Source organism: Marmota flaviventris, unplaced genomic scaffold (assembly GCF_047511675.1).
Source record: "Marmota flaviventris isolate mMarFla1 unplaced genomic scaffold, mMarFla1.hap1 Scaffold_43, whole genome shotgun sequence".
NCBI lineage: Eukaryota > Metazoa > Chordata > Mammalia > Rodentia > Sciuridae > Marmota > Marmota flaviventris.
In genome coordinates, this window is record NW_027288260.1 from 925,299 (window position 1) to 944,026 (window position 18,728).

The following is an 18,728-nucleotide window of genomic DNA, read 5'->3' on the forward strand; positions in this document are numbered from 1 at the left end:
TTTAATGAGAGTCCTCAGGAAAGCCTTATCTGTTGAGAATGTCGCTGGAGGACATTGCTGTCCCTTATAGTTACAAAAATTGATTTCCTTTGTGTTATGGTTTGGAGCCGAGGTGTTTCCCCAAAGCTCCTGTGTCAATGCAGGAATATTCAGAGGTGAAATGATTAGAATATGAGAGCTGTAACCTAATCCTTCCCTCCTAGTTTGAATGGAAGGACAGGATGGTAACTGGAGGCAGGTGGGGCCTGGCTGGAGAAGGAGGTCCCTGGGGGCGTGTCCTGGAAGGTGCATCTCCCCCATAGCTCATCCCCCTTCCCTATCTCTGCTTTCTAGCTGCCGTGAGCAGAGCAGCTTCCCTGTTCCACGCCCTTCTGTCATGATCTTCTGCCTCACCTTGGGCCCAGAGCCACGGGAAGTCAGCTGACCATGGACTGAACCCCTGAAATCTTGAGCCAAAATAAACTTTCTCTCTTGTCAGTTGTTTTTGTCAAGGTATTTTGGTCACAGCTACAAAAAGCTGGCTGAGGCAAACTGGTTTGAATGGGAAGGAGCGGGGTGGGGGGTAGCTTTTTTATTTGACCTTGACCTCTACCTGTCTGACCTTGTGTTTGCTCATGCTCAGTTGTTGAAGATGGGGATAAGCTGGCCTTGGGCAGGGGTGTGAGGAGGTTAAGCAGCTGTGGCTGATAATAGGCATTTAATAATCAAAGAGCATATGACTATAACTAGTGTTTCTCGAATGTTCATTAGAGGTTTCTCAGAGACAATGCCTAAAAGGGGTTGTTCTGTTTCTTACTGGGCCAGCCAGCCTTGTCTGGGCACAGGCAACTTTCCAGAATGAAACCACATGTGGTGAAGGGAAGCGGGTTGGAGGAGTCCCTTCCACTGTGCTTCCCGTCACCCTCCCTAGGTCAGCTTGCTACAGGAGATAAATGATGGCATGGTGGTACACTCCATTCCAGAACTTGCCTTGAACTTTTCTCCTGTTCTTTGATGTTAGATGATCTTGCTGAAACCATTCAGGGAGCCAGACTCGCCTCCTGCAGCCTGTTGTCCCTATGTCTTCTTTTGGCAGGTGGCAGAATGTCCACCCAGAATGATCACTAATTCATGGTGCCCTACTCAAGAGAATATTATCCTCATCCTTAAGGAGTGCTTTGGTTCCTCTCCATTGGAAGCCGACTGCTCTCACTGCCTGCAGGGACCTGAGTCTAAGGCTCTTCTCCAGGCTTTACCAGACAGCATGAAACCTGAGCCCACATTGCTCTCTCCAAGAACAGGCCATAGAGAGAGAAAGCAGAAACGGTCCTGGGCTCCTGTGGCAGGAGGAGGGCTTGGGTAATTGGATGTGGAACAGGCTGATCACCATGCAGATCCATTATTGTACTCACCTGGAAGACCAAAGTGGCCCTTGTCCTGTGCGCTGGCTCACGTCCATCCTGTCTAGGACCTGAGTGTGCCTGAGTTATCCATGTTGACATTCTTGGTCCTGGGGCTTGAACTTTATTAAGCACCTGTTTGGCTACATCATCTCATTCAGCACCTACCTTGTCTCACTAAACTCTCCTACGAGCCTTATAAGGCAGGTGTATGTACCATGTCATAAGCATTTTGTGAAGAAGCAGGTATCAAGACCTGTGTTCAAATTTCAGCTTCTCTGCTTACTAGCTGTGTGACTTTGGATAAATGACATAACCTTTCTGAGTTTCAGTTTTTTATTGTATTTTTGGCAGTACTGGGGATTGAACCCTGTGAAGCCAGATTTAAAGAGAGGTAGTTAGTGTAGCTAGGTAAATCAGGTCTGCTATCCAGTGTAATAGAGAAAAAAGGAGTCAAGTCTAATAACGAAAATGGAGTCTGGTGTGAGTCCAAGAAATCAGAAACTGCAAGTGGAAGATTGAAATGTTAATGTCCCCAAGGCCCCGTGCCCCATCCTAAAGAACTGTTAATGAAGCAGCTCCCAGCAGATAGAGAAGTGCTAATCAGTTCACCCCAGGCTCTTCCTGCCCCATCACTCCTCCCCCAGCTGCATGGGCCCACCTGTTTCCCACCTTTGGCCTTCCCTCCGGCATCCCCCATCCCAAGTAAGATAAAGACAGGAATGCAGAAGGACAAAGAAAACCTTAAATATAAATGGGAAGGACTTCCTCATACCATGGAGAAGGGTCCCCTTCTTCCTCTGGGGAGAAATCGGTTTCTACTCTCCACTTGCCTGGGTGTTCTTCTCTGATGTTGCGGAAACAAGGACTCATCAAAGTAACCATCATCTGAGTTGCTCTACCACTGAGCTACATCCACACTGATTTTTTATTTTTTTTATTTTGAGATGGGGTCTTGGCCAGTGGCCCCCATTGGCCTCAAACATGCAATCCTTCTGTATTGGCCTCCCGATTAGCTGGGATTATGGGTGTCTACCACCATGGCTGGCTTCAGATTCCTATCTTTAAAACATGGGTAAAAACACTTGCCTCTGAGAATTCATATGGGGCTTAAACATCTTCATCCCGGGGGCTTGCTAGACTCACTGGGGCATTGTTATGCTCAAATTCAGGACCCCCAAAACACCACCAGAAACCAAGATCGATGTAAACAGGAAAGAGGTGTTTATTGTGAGCTAGCTCAGTCCTCCGTGCACACACACAGCAACTGGTGATGCTGAGAGGCCCTGAGCCCAGGGTTTGCAGCAGTTTTATACATTCTTTGGAGAAGGCAGGGACCCCCACATACATCATAGCATCTCTTAGCAAATCATCACACACCGAGGGAAAATCAAATAACAACTCTAAAACATGATTAGCAAATTCACTGGTGGGAACAGGTTGGGTAGGGGTGATTGGTTAGTACAAAAGGGGTATTCATTTGAACTGATTGGTTTAAGCCAAGAGGGGTGTTCCCAACATGTTATCAACCACCATAAACTACTGGGAGGGTCATATGGCATCCCAGGTATTTCCCTGTCTCATGCTGATTGGTGGCTGCTAGGGGGTTACTATGGATCCCCACCTAGCCTGACTGAGTCAGAGACACCTGGCACAGCAGATCTCTCCAGTTATTTGTAGATAAACAAATTAGCAGGGTGGGAATGTGCCTAGGAGTGCTCTGTGGGTCTTTCCAAGGACAAAGGTCATGTCCCTTCCTTGGACAGGCTTTGCTCTGAGGTAGAGGCTGGTTTTTCAGCATACTGTTTATATTCCTGAAAGTGGTTACTGCCATTCCCCCGTATGCTACCTGGCATGTAGTAGGTACTCAATAAAAACTTCTTCAGAGAGTACACAAAAGAGTGGCAGTTCATCAGTTGATCAATAAGAATGAACTGTCTCCTTGAAGCAAAACCCTGTCCTGGGAACTGTGGGGGTCCAGGTGAACAATGGTGAAAATTTGTGTTTATGTAGTGTTTTATAACTTACAAAGTACACTAATATTCTTTCTTTTAAAACTCCCATCAAACCCAAGACAAGAAGGGTATTCTTATTAGTGTCTCTGGAGTTATCCCAGGAGAGGTTAGGGAATGGCTGAGACCCTTAAGTGCTTCCCACAGACGGAGGAGAATCATTACAGAGCAGAGGTCAAGGGATCTAGCAATAAGGAGGCACTTGGTGACCTTCCAGAAGGCCCTTTCATGAGAGTGGTGGTGACAGATGCCAGGGTTTGGTCACTAAGGAAGGTGTGGGCAGGAGGAAATGATATCAACCTCTTGGCACTGAGGCAAGGCAGAACTGGGACAGTAGCAGATCCAGTGATGGCTTTTTCAAAATAAGGGTGACCTGTGCATGGTTACCCCCTGGAAATGACTTGTTCTAGCTGATTTATGACAGCCCAAACTTGGAAAGGGATAAATCATGGCAGCTGAAGAATCACTTTGAAAAATGACTCTCCTTCATGAGAGAATTCTCCATAGAATCAAAGTGGCTGGTACACAAAGAAAAATACACTCGGCCTCCATGTAAAGTAAGCACGACTTTGAGGAAGAATGAGAGGCCATTTTGCTGATAAGATTGACCAAGAGAAAATAGTGTGATAGGACAGACAGGTGGTGAGAAAGTGGGCAGGAGGCCACTGTCACCCATCCTGTCGGGAGTGGAAGTGGGTGCACTTTTGGGGAGAATAGGATTTTGAAAATGTCTGCTGCATTTGATGTACACATTGTCCACCTAGTAATTTTACTTTTGGAAAATTATCCGGTGAGTATACTATGTATCATCCTATAGATATATGCATATCTCTTGCTATGGTGTGAGTATGGTTTGCCCCCTCTGAAACTATATTGAAATGTAATCCCCAATAAGAAAGGGTGGAAACTTAATCCATCTATGGGGCCCTTTGAGAGATATTTAGATTAAAGGAGATCATCAGGATAACATCCCCATGATTAAATTCTGGTGTCCTAATAAGAAGACACAGGGAGATCAGGACAAATACATAGTGGGTGTGTGCTCTTTCTCTAACCATGTGATGCTCTAGGCCACCTCAAGACTCTGCCAAGCAAGAAGACCGTCCATAGATATGACCTTGTGGTATTGTGTTTTTAGCATCAAAAAATAGACTAATATGTTTTAATATATGTATAAAGATATATTCACAGGCACTATTTGATGTGAAAAGTGGAATCTAAGAAAACACACTGAGAGTATTAAATATGCTTCTAGTCATTATGTATTGCTTTCTTCCACAATTAGGAGATCTGTATTTCTTCAAATATTTCACTAGTCAGCTCATGAAGAAATACTTTTTTTAACAAATTAAAATTAACTAGGTAGAAATGTAGAATAAACTAGACATAATTACAGCTGTTAAAGAAAAACTGTATATGTGGCAGTTTGCCAAAGAACTCTTGTCTTATTCAAAGCCTAAAAGTATGTAATATCCCAGAATGGTTGTTTTTCTTTATGTGACAGGGAACATTTTATTTTCATATTGTTATATGGATTTTACTTGATTTCTTTTTCTTTTTTTCCCATATGTCTTGCTCACTGAGACGGTATTTGCTAGAGACAAACATGGTGAGATACAGATCAATCAATGGCATTTTCAACTAATGTTTAATAATACATTTCTGATGCATTTCAATTGTTTCCATTTTATATAATACCATCATGAACATTCAATATGAGAATAGATTGCTGCTTAAATTCGCTATTCATATTGTGTTAGGTACTTTTAAATGATGTAGGGAAAATTATAACTATAATGACAAAATATCCCAGTTTGTTGTTTCCATTTTTCCTGTGCTGCTGCTGCTGCTACTAATATCAGCATGCTGGCTTTAATTTGCATTGTCCATATAGTTTCTCAAAAGATAGGATACTTAGAATTGGGGAAATCACGTATGACTTGTTTGTTTTATACACTGATATAGACTCAATGAGAGACTTCAGCATTATTAATGTATATTTATCAAAATTCTATTAAATCCCAATATGATGTACATTAACAAAATTTCTTACAGCTAAATATTTCATTAACCAATAAGTGATAAGGCACCATAAGCTAGTATGCATTTGTAACTATTCATTTACTGAAATCCCTTTATTCACAATATAGTATTAAAAAACACACACATGTCAAAATGCTTGTTTTTGAAAATCTGTTTGGTGAATTACTAACAATGCAGTATTTACTTGTTATCTATTATAAATGGATCATATTTTACCCACATAGTAAGATTGTTACAATATTCAATGAGTTATAGGCAAAACCAAAAAATGTCACACACCACATTTTACAGATTATTTAAAGCACTTATTCTTTCTTCATTCATTATTTTTTTTAAAAAAAATATCAGGTATTTACTATAGGCTAATTGGCATGAAGTGCATCCTAATTATTTCAGATATTTCAAGAAACTGCAAGACCTCATTTCAGAAGAGCATTGTAGATTTCAGAAGTAACTACTCTTCCTATAGTGACTATTATATATAAAAATCTGCTAAGTACATGGGGTATGCAAAGATATTTGAGATGTATTGCAGAAATGCATAAGAAAAAATAGTACTATTTTTCATGTTAGATAAATGAAGACAGATATCATACTAACAGCTAAAATGGATTTTTTTAAAATTTATACATTACAGTGGAATGCATTGTAATTATTATTACACATATAGATAACAATTTTTTATATCTCTGGTTGGATAAAAATTATGTTCACACCAATTCATGTCTTCATACATGTACTTTGTATAATAATGATCATCATGTTCCAACATCATTTCTAACACCATGCATCCACCCTTCACCTCTAACACCTCTGCCCTATCTAGAATTTATCTATTCCTTTCATGCTCCCTCTCCTTATTCCACTAAGAATCAGCCTCCTGGGCTGGGGATGTGGCTCAAGCGGTAGCACGCTTGCCTGGCATGCGTGCGGCCTGGGTTCGATCCTCAGCACCACATACAAACAAAAGATGTTGTGTCCGCCGAAAACTAAAATAAATAAATAAATAAATATTAAAAAAAAAAAAAAAGAATCAGCCTCCTTATATCAAAGAAAATATTTGGCATTTGGTTATATGGGATTTTCTAACTTAGCATTATATTCTCTAATTCCATCCATTTACCTGCAAGTGCCATGATTTTATTCTCCTTTATTGCTGATAAATATTCTATTGTGTATACATGCAATATTTTTAACAATCCATTCATCTAATGAAGGGCATCTGGGTTGGTTCCACAGTTTAGCTATTATGAATTGTGCTGCTATAAACATTGATGTAGCTGTGTCTGTGTAGTATGCTTTTATTAAGTCCTTTAGGTATAGACCAAGGAGAGGGAGAGCTACATCAAATGGGGGTTCCATTAAATGGAAATTTAATGAAGAAAAGACAAATTGTGCACTGGTATTTTAAATAATCTAATAATAATTTTGACTATAATCTGTTGTTTCTGGGTCTTATTTCACCCTTTACTGCAATGACATATCAATTATATTTTGACTTAATTACTCCTATGATGTTAAAATATGTAAGGTTAATTTATTTTGGTTTGAGATGTCAATTGGAAATATTGGCATTTAGTAGATAATTCCACAAAATTTCTGTTATGCTGTACTAAAAAGCTATTTCAGGTTTATTGAAAAAATTAGGTTTGTTTCCATGTAACAGTAGATTCCAAATGTACAAATTAGTAAGATAATTCTGGATGTGCTCAAGGAATATGTAACACAATATTTGCTAATCTTTATGTTATAGTCTATATGAAATGTTGCTTCCATATACCCAAACTAGACCTCATTAAAATGTCATTTGTTGGATCAGCGTATCTTATTATAGATGGAGATTTTTTTGGCAATTTTTCTCTCCTTTCTTCCAAACTAAAACCTGGCTAATTTCTCATAGCAATGTTTTATGCTTGCTGATCCTCTCGCAAACCTCAGAATAAACTGTAAGGTATCCATTACAATCTAGAAACAAACATATGTGTGATATTGTATAGATTAATATATAAAGAATTCCAAAAAACTTATTGATCTGGCCAAGAGATGATGTGGTAGCTATATACTGATCTAAAAACTGAAATTTAAATACAACTAATACTGAGAATCACTAACAATCATGTAGCCATTGAAAGCAGATATTCTAAGTAGGAAGCTATTGCAAATGATGTCCACTTCATCTTTCATATGAATATTTGCTCATTATGAGGGTCACCAGATTTTAACCAGCACACTTTTGAGGTCTCCATAGAGCATATTCAAGAAAACCAGCATTTTCTTTATGTACATAGGTATGATTTCCTAAATATCCTTTGAGTTTTTGCACTGACTATTTACATCTTTTAATACAATTAGCCCATTATTCTTGTCCTATTCAAATCCATCCATACTTTAAAAAGTAGTTGAATTAAATCCCCGATGATCTTTTTAAAGTCTCCACTAAAATATTTTTCAGGTTCTCAAGTATTTTTATTGAAGTGTCTAGTATATTCATGACCACTAAGTAATAGCTTTCGATGTTTCATTTGTACAGTGTGTCTCTATCATTACTTCCATTATGATTTGAATATGTTGTTCAAAGTGTCATGTGCTGGGAGCTTGGTTTGCATTGTAAGAGAATTTGTAAATAGTGGAACTTATAAAGAGTTCACTAGGAGATGGTGGTTAGATCATTTGTGAAAATTCCCTTGGAAAGGAATAATGTAGCTCTCATGGTACTCAAGTTAATTTTTATTAAAGCATGTTGCTACAAAAAGAGCAAGACTTGTCCCCAATTTGTCTGCTTCCTGTCTCTTTATGTTCTCTCTCCCTCGTGAATTGGCTGTCACCATCATGCCTTCTCATGTGTGATGCAGGTGAAGGGGGCCTCACAGAAGCTGAGAAGATGCTGGGAAAGTGTTCTTAAATCTTCATAACTATGTACTCAGATAACAATTGTATGTATTTTTTTTTTATTTTTATGCATTGGCCTGCCTCAGGTATTTTTGTATAAAATTATAACACAGACTAGAACAAATTATGTGTCTTATTTCTCAAAATAATTTCTGGGGAGACAGTGTAGTGCATTACCAGGAGTTCTTAAAAAAAAAAAAAGATTAGGAAAAACATCTGTTCTGCATTCACTGAGTTATCTTTAGTGAGTGATTAAATGTCTTTGAGTCCCAGGCCTCTCATTTATGACAATGAGTAGGACATCTATGATTACATTTTAAAATACCTTTTGTAGATCAGATGGTAAAGGGCTCAGTTTTTATGAATCTCATTTTTTTGTTGTTGTTCAGAAGAAGTATCTTGTATTTTTTATATTCCCCATGGTACTTAGACTAGTTTCTTGCCATTTACATTGAAACTGAAATATGTGGAGTGATTTTGCTCAGTAAGCAAAAGGAATGGTGACTTCTTAAATTTTAGCAAAGACTCTATGTGAATGTTCTGATATGTAATGTAATGCACTGTCCCCTTGCTACTGATTATAGAGCAAAGTGGCATTTATCGCTAGATCTTGATGGCACCCATTAATCAGAAGTGGTTTAAATTGACTTGATCAAAACTGTTAGAAAACCATAAATAAAGAGGCTGATCATTAAACAAATTTAGGTTTTGCCAGCAGCAGTTTGAGTCTTCAACTAGAGTACAAGTTATGTGTATTTGTACTAGTGAAAGGACTCTAAATTATGTATTTACTCTTTAAGCTACTTTTATTAACATAAGTCAAAATCAATTATAATACCAGTGTAGAAAGAGATATGAAGATCTTCAAAAGCTGAAACATGTTCAAGTACAAACTCATATTTGTATTTGAATGCAAAACAGCTCTCTTGATTCACATCATACCTCTTTGGGCTTAAGATACTCATCCAGAAGAAAGCAAATTTTGTGTGTTTGTGCACATATGTGGGCAGGTGCTAGACACATTAAGAACTAACATAATTAGAATGTAAAGTAAACATATTTTTATTTTGGGTTCATTTGTTCAAAGTAGGAGGAATTGCCCAGGAAGAAACTGCAAGAGATTTTTGTCATCCATTTCACCAAGTTTATATGAGAAAATCAATTATCTGTCAATTATAAGTGGAAACCACAAGTAATCAACAGCAGGTATTGAAAGGTTGTCATGAGAAACCAAACTAAAGCTGTTTTTCTCGTTTCCTCTAGCGCTGATTGATGTGCAATTTGATTTGGATGTTTGCTATATTAAAAATTGTATTGAAAATAAACATGACAGAATATGGCGGCGAAGGGAGTGCATCAGCCCCGTGTACCGCGTCACTGTGCGGGAGAATGATGAGTTAGAATGGCTAAAAGCTATCTTGTTAAGAATTTCTAGCAAAATTGGGGTGCTCCAAGACCTAGAGGAAGGATTTCCATCGCACGAGGATCAGCTATGGGGGCTCAAATGCGAGAGATTTCTCCGCACGGAGGGTAACGCTGCTTATTCAGCAAATTGCCCTGTGGCTAGAGTCTGCATTGCGCGCTGGGAAACGACGAGATAGCAACGCAAAGATACAGCTCTGAAGATTCTGCGGGCTCCTGCCAGCTGTGCAATCACCGTGCTCAGGGCTGAATTCTGGGTTTGAGACGGGGGAAGGAAGTGGTCCAATTCGGTTCTCCACACCAGTCAGAACACAGAGGAAGCCAGTGGCCACCATCTTGGAGAGCTGACGTCACCATCCCTGTTTTCGACTGATTGCAGCTCATTCAGCCATAGAACAGGTAATTTCAGGCTGCCATTCACCTGCATCTCGCAGACAAATTACTCAGGCTCAGTACTAAAGAACCTGTGGAAACTGCTTCTTGGAGCCTGCTCCTATCAGAACATACACCGAGCCCAGAGCGGATGAATTCTGGCTCCCAGAACTGCTCTGGCCCAGGGCTAAAGAACCTGCAGAAGCTACTTCTCGGTCCAGGTCCTGCTGAATACAGTGAAAGTAAATACCAACCGAGCCTTCATAGGCAGTGGCAACAGGATTGAGATGGGGCTTGTGAGGGCCAGTCAGGACTCACCCGTTGCTTTGGTCACCCGGCAAAGGGAACGAAATGCTGCCATTCACATGGGATACCAACATGGCAGAGATCAGATGTCATCAGAAAGCGGCAGAGGAGAGAACTTCATCAATACCAGCAGCGACAGAAACAGTTGGTCTCCTGGTAAAGAAAGTGAGTCACAAACACCCGAGTCTCTCTCACTTTGTCTTCAAGCCAGAGGGGTAGAGCAGAGCCGCCGCCCGCACCCGGAACAGGCCCAGTGGCCCACGGGCGCAGTAGTCACGTCACCCCAATTGGAGTCGGGGCAGAGCAGAGCCACCACCCGCACCCGCAAGGTAGGCAGACCTGCGACCGACCGGCAGAACAGGCCCAGCGGTCCGCGGGCGTGGTAGGAGGGGCAGAGCAGAGCCGCTGTCCACGCCTGCAAGGTAGGCAGACCTGCGACCAACCGGCAGATCAGGCCCAGTGGCCTACCGGCGTGGTACACACGTCACCCCAATTGGAGTAGGGGCAGAGCAGAGCCTTCGCCCACGCCTGGAACAGGCCCATCGGCCTGCCGGCGCGGTAGTCACATAACCCCAATTAGAGTAGGGACAAAGCAGAGCCGCCGTCCGCGCCCGGAACAGGCCGAGCGACCTGCCGGCGTGGTAGTCACGACACCCCAATTGGAGTAGGGGCAGAGCAGAGCTGCCACCCGCGCCCGCAAGGTAGGCCGACTTGCGACCGACCAGAGGAACAGGCGCAGCGGCCTGCTGGCGTGGCAGACACGTCACCCCATTTGGAGTAGGGGCAGAGCAGAGCTGCCGCCCGTGCCCGCAAGTTAGGCAGACCTGCGACCGAAGGGCGGAATAGGCCCAGCAGCCGGCCGGCGTGGTAGACACTTCACCCCAATTGGAGTAGGGGCAGAGCAGAGCCTTCGCCTGCGCCCGGAACAGGCCCAATGGCCCACCGGCGTGGTAGTAACGTCACCCCAATTGGAATAGGGGCAGAGCAGAGCCGCCACCCACACCCACAAGGTAGTCAGACCTGTGACCGACCGGCGGAACAGACCCAGTGGTGTGCGGGTGTGGTAGACACGTCACCCCAATTGGAGTAGGGGCAGAGCAGAGCCGCCTCCCGCGCCTAGAACAGGCCCAGAGACCCGCCTGCATGGTAGTCACATCACCCCAATTGGAGTAGGGGCAGAGCAGAGATGCCTCCCGCGCCTGGAACAGGCCCAGAGACCCAACGGCGTGCTAGACACGTCACCCCAATTGGAGTAAGGGCAGAGCAGAGCCACCGCCCGCGCCTGCAAGGTAGGCAGACCTGCAACCGACCAGTCGTCCTCAATAAAATTCTGGTTAATCGGATACAAAAACATATCAAAAAAAATGTGCACCATGATCAAGTAGGATTCATCCCTGGGATGCAAGGCTGGTTCAACATACGGAAATCAATAAATGTTATTCACCACATCAATAGACTTAAAAATAAGAACCATATGATCATCTCGATAGATGCGGAAAAAGCATTCAACAAAGTACAGCATTCCTTTATGTTCAAAACTCTAGAAAAACTAGGAATAACAGGAACATACCTCAATGTTGTAAAAGCAATCTATGCTAAGCCTCAGGCTAGCATCATTCTGAATGGAGAAAAACTGAAGGCATTCCCTCTAAAATCTGGAACAAGACAGGGATGCCCTCTCTCACCACTTATGTTCAACATAGTTCTCGAAACACTGGCCAGAGCAATTAGACAGACGAAAGAAATTAAAGGCATAAAAATAGGAAAAGAAGAACTTAAATTATCACTCTTTGCAGATAACATGATTCTATACCTAGCAGACCCAAAAGGGTCTACAAAGAAAATATTAGAGCTAATAAATGAATTCAGCAAAGTGGCAGGCTATAAAATCAACACGCATAAATCAAAGGCATTCCTGTATATCAGTGACAAATCCTCTGAAATGGAAATGAGGACAACCACTCCATTCACAATATCCTCAAAAAAATAAAATACTTGGGAATCAACCTAATAAAAGAGGTGAAAGACTTATACAATGAAAACTACAGAACCCTAAAGAGAGAAATAGAAGAAGATCTTAGAAGATGGAAAAATATACCCTGTTCATGGATAGGCAGAACTAACATCATCAAAATGGCGATATTACCAAAAGTTCTCTATAGGTTTAATGCAATGCCAATCAAAATCCCAAAGGCATTTCTTGTAGAAACAGAGAAAACAATCAAGAAATTCATATGGAAAATAAAAGACCCAGAATAGCAAAAACAATGCTAAGCAGGAAGTGTGAATCAGGCGGTATAGCGATACCAGACTTCAAACTATACTACAGAGCAATAGTAACAAAAACAGCATGGTACTGGTACCAAAACAGGCAGGTGGACCAATGGTACAGAATAGAGGACACAGAAACCAATCCACAAAACTACAACTATCTTATATTTGATAAAGGGGCTAAAATCATGAAATGGAGGAAGGATAGCATCTTGAACAAATGGTGCTGGGAAAACTGGAAATCCATATGCAACAAAATGAAACTGAATCCCTTTCTCTCACCATGCACAAAAGTTAACTCAAAATGGATCAAGGACCTTGATATCAAATCAGAGACATGGCGTCTGATAGAAGAAAAAGTTGGCTATGATCTACATACTGTGGGGTCGGGCTCCCAATTCCTCAATAGGACACCCATAGCACAAGAGTTAATAACTAGAATCAACAAATGGGACTTACTCAAACTAAACAGTTTTTCTCAGCAAAAGAAACAATAAGAGAGGTAAATAGGGAGCCTACACCCTGGGAACAAATCTTTACTCCTCACACTTCATATAGAGCCCTGATATCCAGAGTATACAAAGAACTCAAAAAATTAGACAATAAGATAAATAACCCAATCAACAAATGGGCCAAGGACCTGAACAGACACTTCTCAGAGGAGGACATACAATCAATCAACAAGTACATGAAAAAATGCTCACCATCTCTAGCAGTCAGAGAAATGCAAATCAAAACCACCCTAAGATGCCATCTCACTCCAGTAAGATTGGCAGCCATTATGAAGTCAAACAACAACAAGTGCTGGTGAGGATGTGGAGAAAAGGGTACACTTGTACATTGCTGGTGGGACTGCAAATTGGTGCGGCCAATTTGGAAAGCAGTATGGAGATTTCTTGGAAAGCTGGGAATGGAATCACCATTTGAGCGAACTATTCCACTTCTCGGTCTATTCCCTAAAGACCTAAATAGAGCATGCTACAGGGACACTGCTACATTGATGTTCATAGCAGCACCATTCACAATAGCAAGACTGTGGAACCAACCTAGATGCCCTTCAATAGATGAATGGATTAAAAAATGTGGCATTTATACACATTGGAGTATTACTCTGCATTAAAAAATGACAAAATCATAGAATTTGCAGGGAAATGGATGGCATTAGAGCAGATTATGCTAACTGAAGCTAGCCAATCCCTAAAAAACAAATGCCAAATGTCTTCTTTGATATAAGGAGAGTAACTAAGAACAGAGTAGGGAGGAAGAGCATGAGAAGAAGTTTAACATTAAACAGGGATGAGAGGTGGGAGGGAAAGGGAGAGAGAAGGGAAATTGCATGGAAATGGAAGGAGACCCTCAGGGTTATACAAAAGTACATACAAGAGGAAGTGAGGGGAAAGGGAAAAATAATACAAGGGGGAGAAATGAATGACAGTAGAGGGGGTGGAGAGAGAAGAGGGGAGGGGAGGGGAGGGGAGGGGTGATAGTAGAAGATAGGAAAGGCAGCAGAACACAACAGTCACTAGTATGGCAATATGTAAATCAATGGATGTGTAACTGATGTGATTCTGCAATGTGTATACAGGGTAAAAATGGGAGTTCATAACCCACTTGAATCAAAGTGTGAAATATGATATATCAAGAACTATGTAATGTTTTGAACAACCAACAATAAAAATTAAAAAAAAAATAAAATAAACATGACATATTTTTAAAATTATTTTAAGGTTATTTTAAGACCCATAGCCTAAGGTCACAATACACATTATAATTACCTCTTATTTGTATAATGCACTCCAAAGATAAAGCATTTGGAATATATCCTTTATGAAAAAAAATCTCATTTTTCTGAGTAAAACTAAGTTGTAACATGCATCATATTTTTCTCTGAAATATATGCTTGATCTTAAGATTAAAAGAAGAAAGTGTTTTGATGGAGCAGCCAAAAGATTAATATGATCTTGACTGGGGGGAATGTTGTGGCAGGATAGATGGAGGATGAACCAGAAGTCCTCGGGGATCATGTAATTTTTTGGCCAAAGACAAAGAAATTAACATCATTGTTATTAATGAAAAAGACTGGCTAGAAACATCAGTGTTCTTTAATTTGTACATAAGGGAAGAATTTCTTTGTTCAACAAAAATTCCCTGTGCAGCCAGCAAGGCTGAAATACATTATACTGAGATTTTGGGAACCTGGGTTCTATTTTTTTGATAGTTTCTGTAACTAGTAAAGTGACCTTAGCCAGCTCAATAAAACTCTCTATATCGCTTCATTTGCTTCTAAAACCAGAGGAGCAATGCTTTCTAAAAGAAGAGGAGCAATACATTTCTTTTGTTTATTTTTTTTTTAAATTTCTGGATTTTTTCCCAATTTGACTAAGATAAAACCTGAAGAAATATTTCAGAGTGTATCACACAGCATACAAATGGGATTTAATAATCATTGCTAACTCTATTTATGACTCTTTTTTCTTTCAAAGGTTGTCCTTGCTCAAATGGTTTATTCTCTTACTGCAATTTACTCAAACTGATTATATATAAATTTTCCCTCTTCTTTAGCCATACTATATCCACTAGTAGTCTCTTGCTTAAATCTGTTCAATTTTTTTTCTATGTTGTTGTATATAAACCCAATTTAGCTTGCCTGTCATTCAGTCATGTTTGGGGACATAAATGTTGTCCATATAACATATTTTATCATGTTCCATGTAGAACTAAATTGGAAAAAAGTACATTTCTATATTTTAGAGTCTACTATGTTCCCATAGCTTGTTTTTAGCCATATGTTTTTGTAAACTTAGTTCTTCATGAATTATAGGTAATATCAAAAAAATTCATAATTTTGGAATATGATTGTTGTATAGACCCCATGTGTGAGAAGCTTTTACCTTATTGTAACTGGTAAGCCAAAATTTTATTATAAGAAATTTAGAATTATTTACATTCAACCTTCTCTGGTTATCTTTTACACTTGGGCCACAGAAAATAAGGCTCAGAAACATACCTCACTGTGTATTTTTTCAGATATCTAAGGCCTCAACCTTGATTCAAGATCCATTTCTCTGATTCGTGCCCTGAAGTCACACTACATATGGAACCACAGTGATCTCAGAATTTAATAGTGTACCTTAAAACACTATTGGCCACATTCACAGCAAGATTAAATATTGCCACCGGGGCTGAATTCTAGAAGGCCATTATGCACACACAAGAGAGAGCAAGCTGTTGTCTCTTATAAAAGTCCACATTTAAGTCTGTGGAAATTTTATCTTTTCAAAAAAATTCCTGCTCATCCCAATCAAAATGCATGGCTCTGACAAGAGTGGCAGTTCACAATGGATAGGAAGCAGCTGCTAAATTTATCTAGGACACAACACATTCTGTGACTGAAAATTAGGCAAGGAAAGCAACCTGCTGCTGCCACTGGTCAATTTCTACCTTAACTACAAACTTCACTTCACAGTATTCTTACTCACACCTTCTAAATTCTACAACATATGTAGGTCTGAGAAACCATTAAGAAATATTTAAAACCAAGAATTAATAAATGGAATGGATTCAACTAAAAAGTCTCTTCCTCACCAAACAAACAACACACAAACAGAAAAACAATCTGTGAGGTGTATAGAGAGCCTACATCCTGGTAGCAAATTTTTTACTCCTCACATATCAGATAGAGCACTAATCTCTAGGGTATATAAAAAACTGTAAAATTCAAGCACCAAAATACCAAAATAACCAAATCAATAAATAGGCCAAGGACTGAACAGTCACTAATCAGAAAAGAATATACAATCAATCCACAAATATATAAAAAGAATGTTCATCATCTCTAACAAATGAAAACTACTCTAAGATATCTCACTTCAGTCAGAATGGCAGCTATTATGAAACAAACAACAATAATTGCTGGCCAGGATGTGGGGCAAAAATACATTCACACACTGCTGGTGGGACTACAAATTGGTGCAGACAGTATTGAAAGCAGTATGGAGATTTTTGGAAAAATGAGAAATCACCATTTGACCCAGCTATCCTCTCCTTGGTCTATACCAAAAAGACATAAAAACAGCATACTACAGGGACACAGCCACATCAATATCTGTAGCAGCACATTTCACTATAATCAAACTCTGGAACTAACCTAGATGCCCTTTAATAGATGAATGGATAAAGAAAATGTGGCATATATACACAATGGAATATTACTCAGCAATAAAAGGGAATAAATCATGGCATTTGCAGGTAAGTGGATGGAGTTACAAAAGATAATGCTAAGTGAAGTTAGCCAATCCAAAAAACCAAATTCTGAATGTTATCTCTGATATAATGAGGCTGATTCATATTGGGATAGGGCAAGTTAGCATGGGATTAATAGACAAACTCTACATAGGGCAGAGGGCTTGGAGGGGAAGAGAGAGGGCATGGGGTTATTAATGATGATGGAATGTGATGATCATTATTATTCAAAGTACAGGTATGAAGACATGAGTTGGTGTGAATATAATATGTATACAAGCACAGATATGAAAAATTGTGCTCTATATGTGTAATAAAAATGTAATATATTCTGCTGTCATATATGAATAAAAAAAAGAAAGAAAAAATCCAAAATATGAAAAAAAAAAGATTTGTTTATATTCTAGGTGCATTTCTTCAAATAACAAAAAAACATTAAATAACTAAATATAATATAATAGACAATAAATTGAGAAATACTATGCTACAAAAATACTTAAATAATAACTAAAAAGAGTCTGGGGATATGGCTCAAGCAGTAGCGTGTTGGCCTGGCATGTGTGCGGCCAGGGTTCGATCCTCAGCACCACATACAAAGATGTTGTGTCTGCCATAAATATATAAAACTAAAAAGAATATCTTCTTTTACAATGTAAAAATCTTGAAAATTTTAACAAAGTGGAAGTTATAACCTTTTTAACTTTTAGTTTTATTTGTAAACATTATGGAATCCCACTACATTATTTTTGTACTTATAAAATTATGTGTGTCAAGCAAACTAGTGAGTAAGGAAAGAGAGTTATTGAAAAATTAAAAGAAACACCTTTGTAGAGGCTGTCCTACAAACAGGAAAGCTTCTTACTCTGAGGCTACAGAGAAAATTCAGAGGAAAAGTGGTGCCTATAGCCAAATTCTGAAAACATTCTGAATTTGTTTTGTTTTGTTTTGCTTTTTGGATTGGCTAAATTCACTTAGCATTATCTTCTGTAATTTCATCCATTTATCAAATGAGAATGGTGCATGTGAAGTGTGATCTGGAAATCCAAAGATAGGGCAGGAAGTCTAAGGAGAGAACTGAGCAGCATAAATAGGGGATGCATTTAAGTATTACAAGAAGATAGGGTCCTAATGAGTTTGGATGATAGTTGTGACGTAAAGTCATGCATGTCCATAGTATAGTGCCATTGAAAACAGATTAGGTCCTATTTCTTTGGAAGGACTAGATCCAGGTTTGTATATACACAAACATGTAAAAAATGTTTATTTGCACTGAAAAAGGCTAAGTGAGGTGGATTTTGGTCCCATGAATAAAAGTGGATTGAATCACTCATCAAAAGAAATTAAAGAGTGTTTTCTGGAGAGAAAGAGGTATAGGGAATTCCAATACTAAATGGAGAGTCCAACAAGGGAACTCCTGTTCCTCTTGATTCAATGATTTCACAAGTCTATTGTCTCTTGTCCAAGATTCCTAATTTTTCATAGTGGTAACATGCAGTTTTAAATGTCTCTCACATATCTCTTTAGTTCATAGATTTTTATCACATTTCCCGTCTATTTTCTGAATGTACAACATACTAATGAAAAAGTATAACCTTAACAAGCATACTAAAAGAATACACGTATGTTGCTGGGATTCTTACTATGAGTCAACATTATAAATGTCTCCTCATTACTATCATTTTAATATCCACCCATAAATTTCTTCAGAACAGATTGAGATAAAAAATGTATTTTTGCTGAACAAGGTGACATTCCAGTGCTTCTAGATACTTAGAGAATCTCTCTTGAAAAG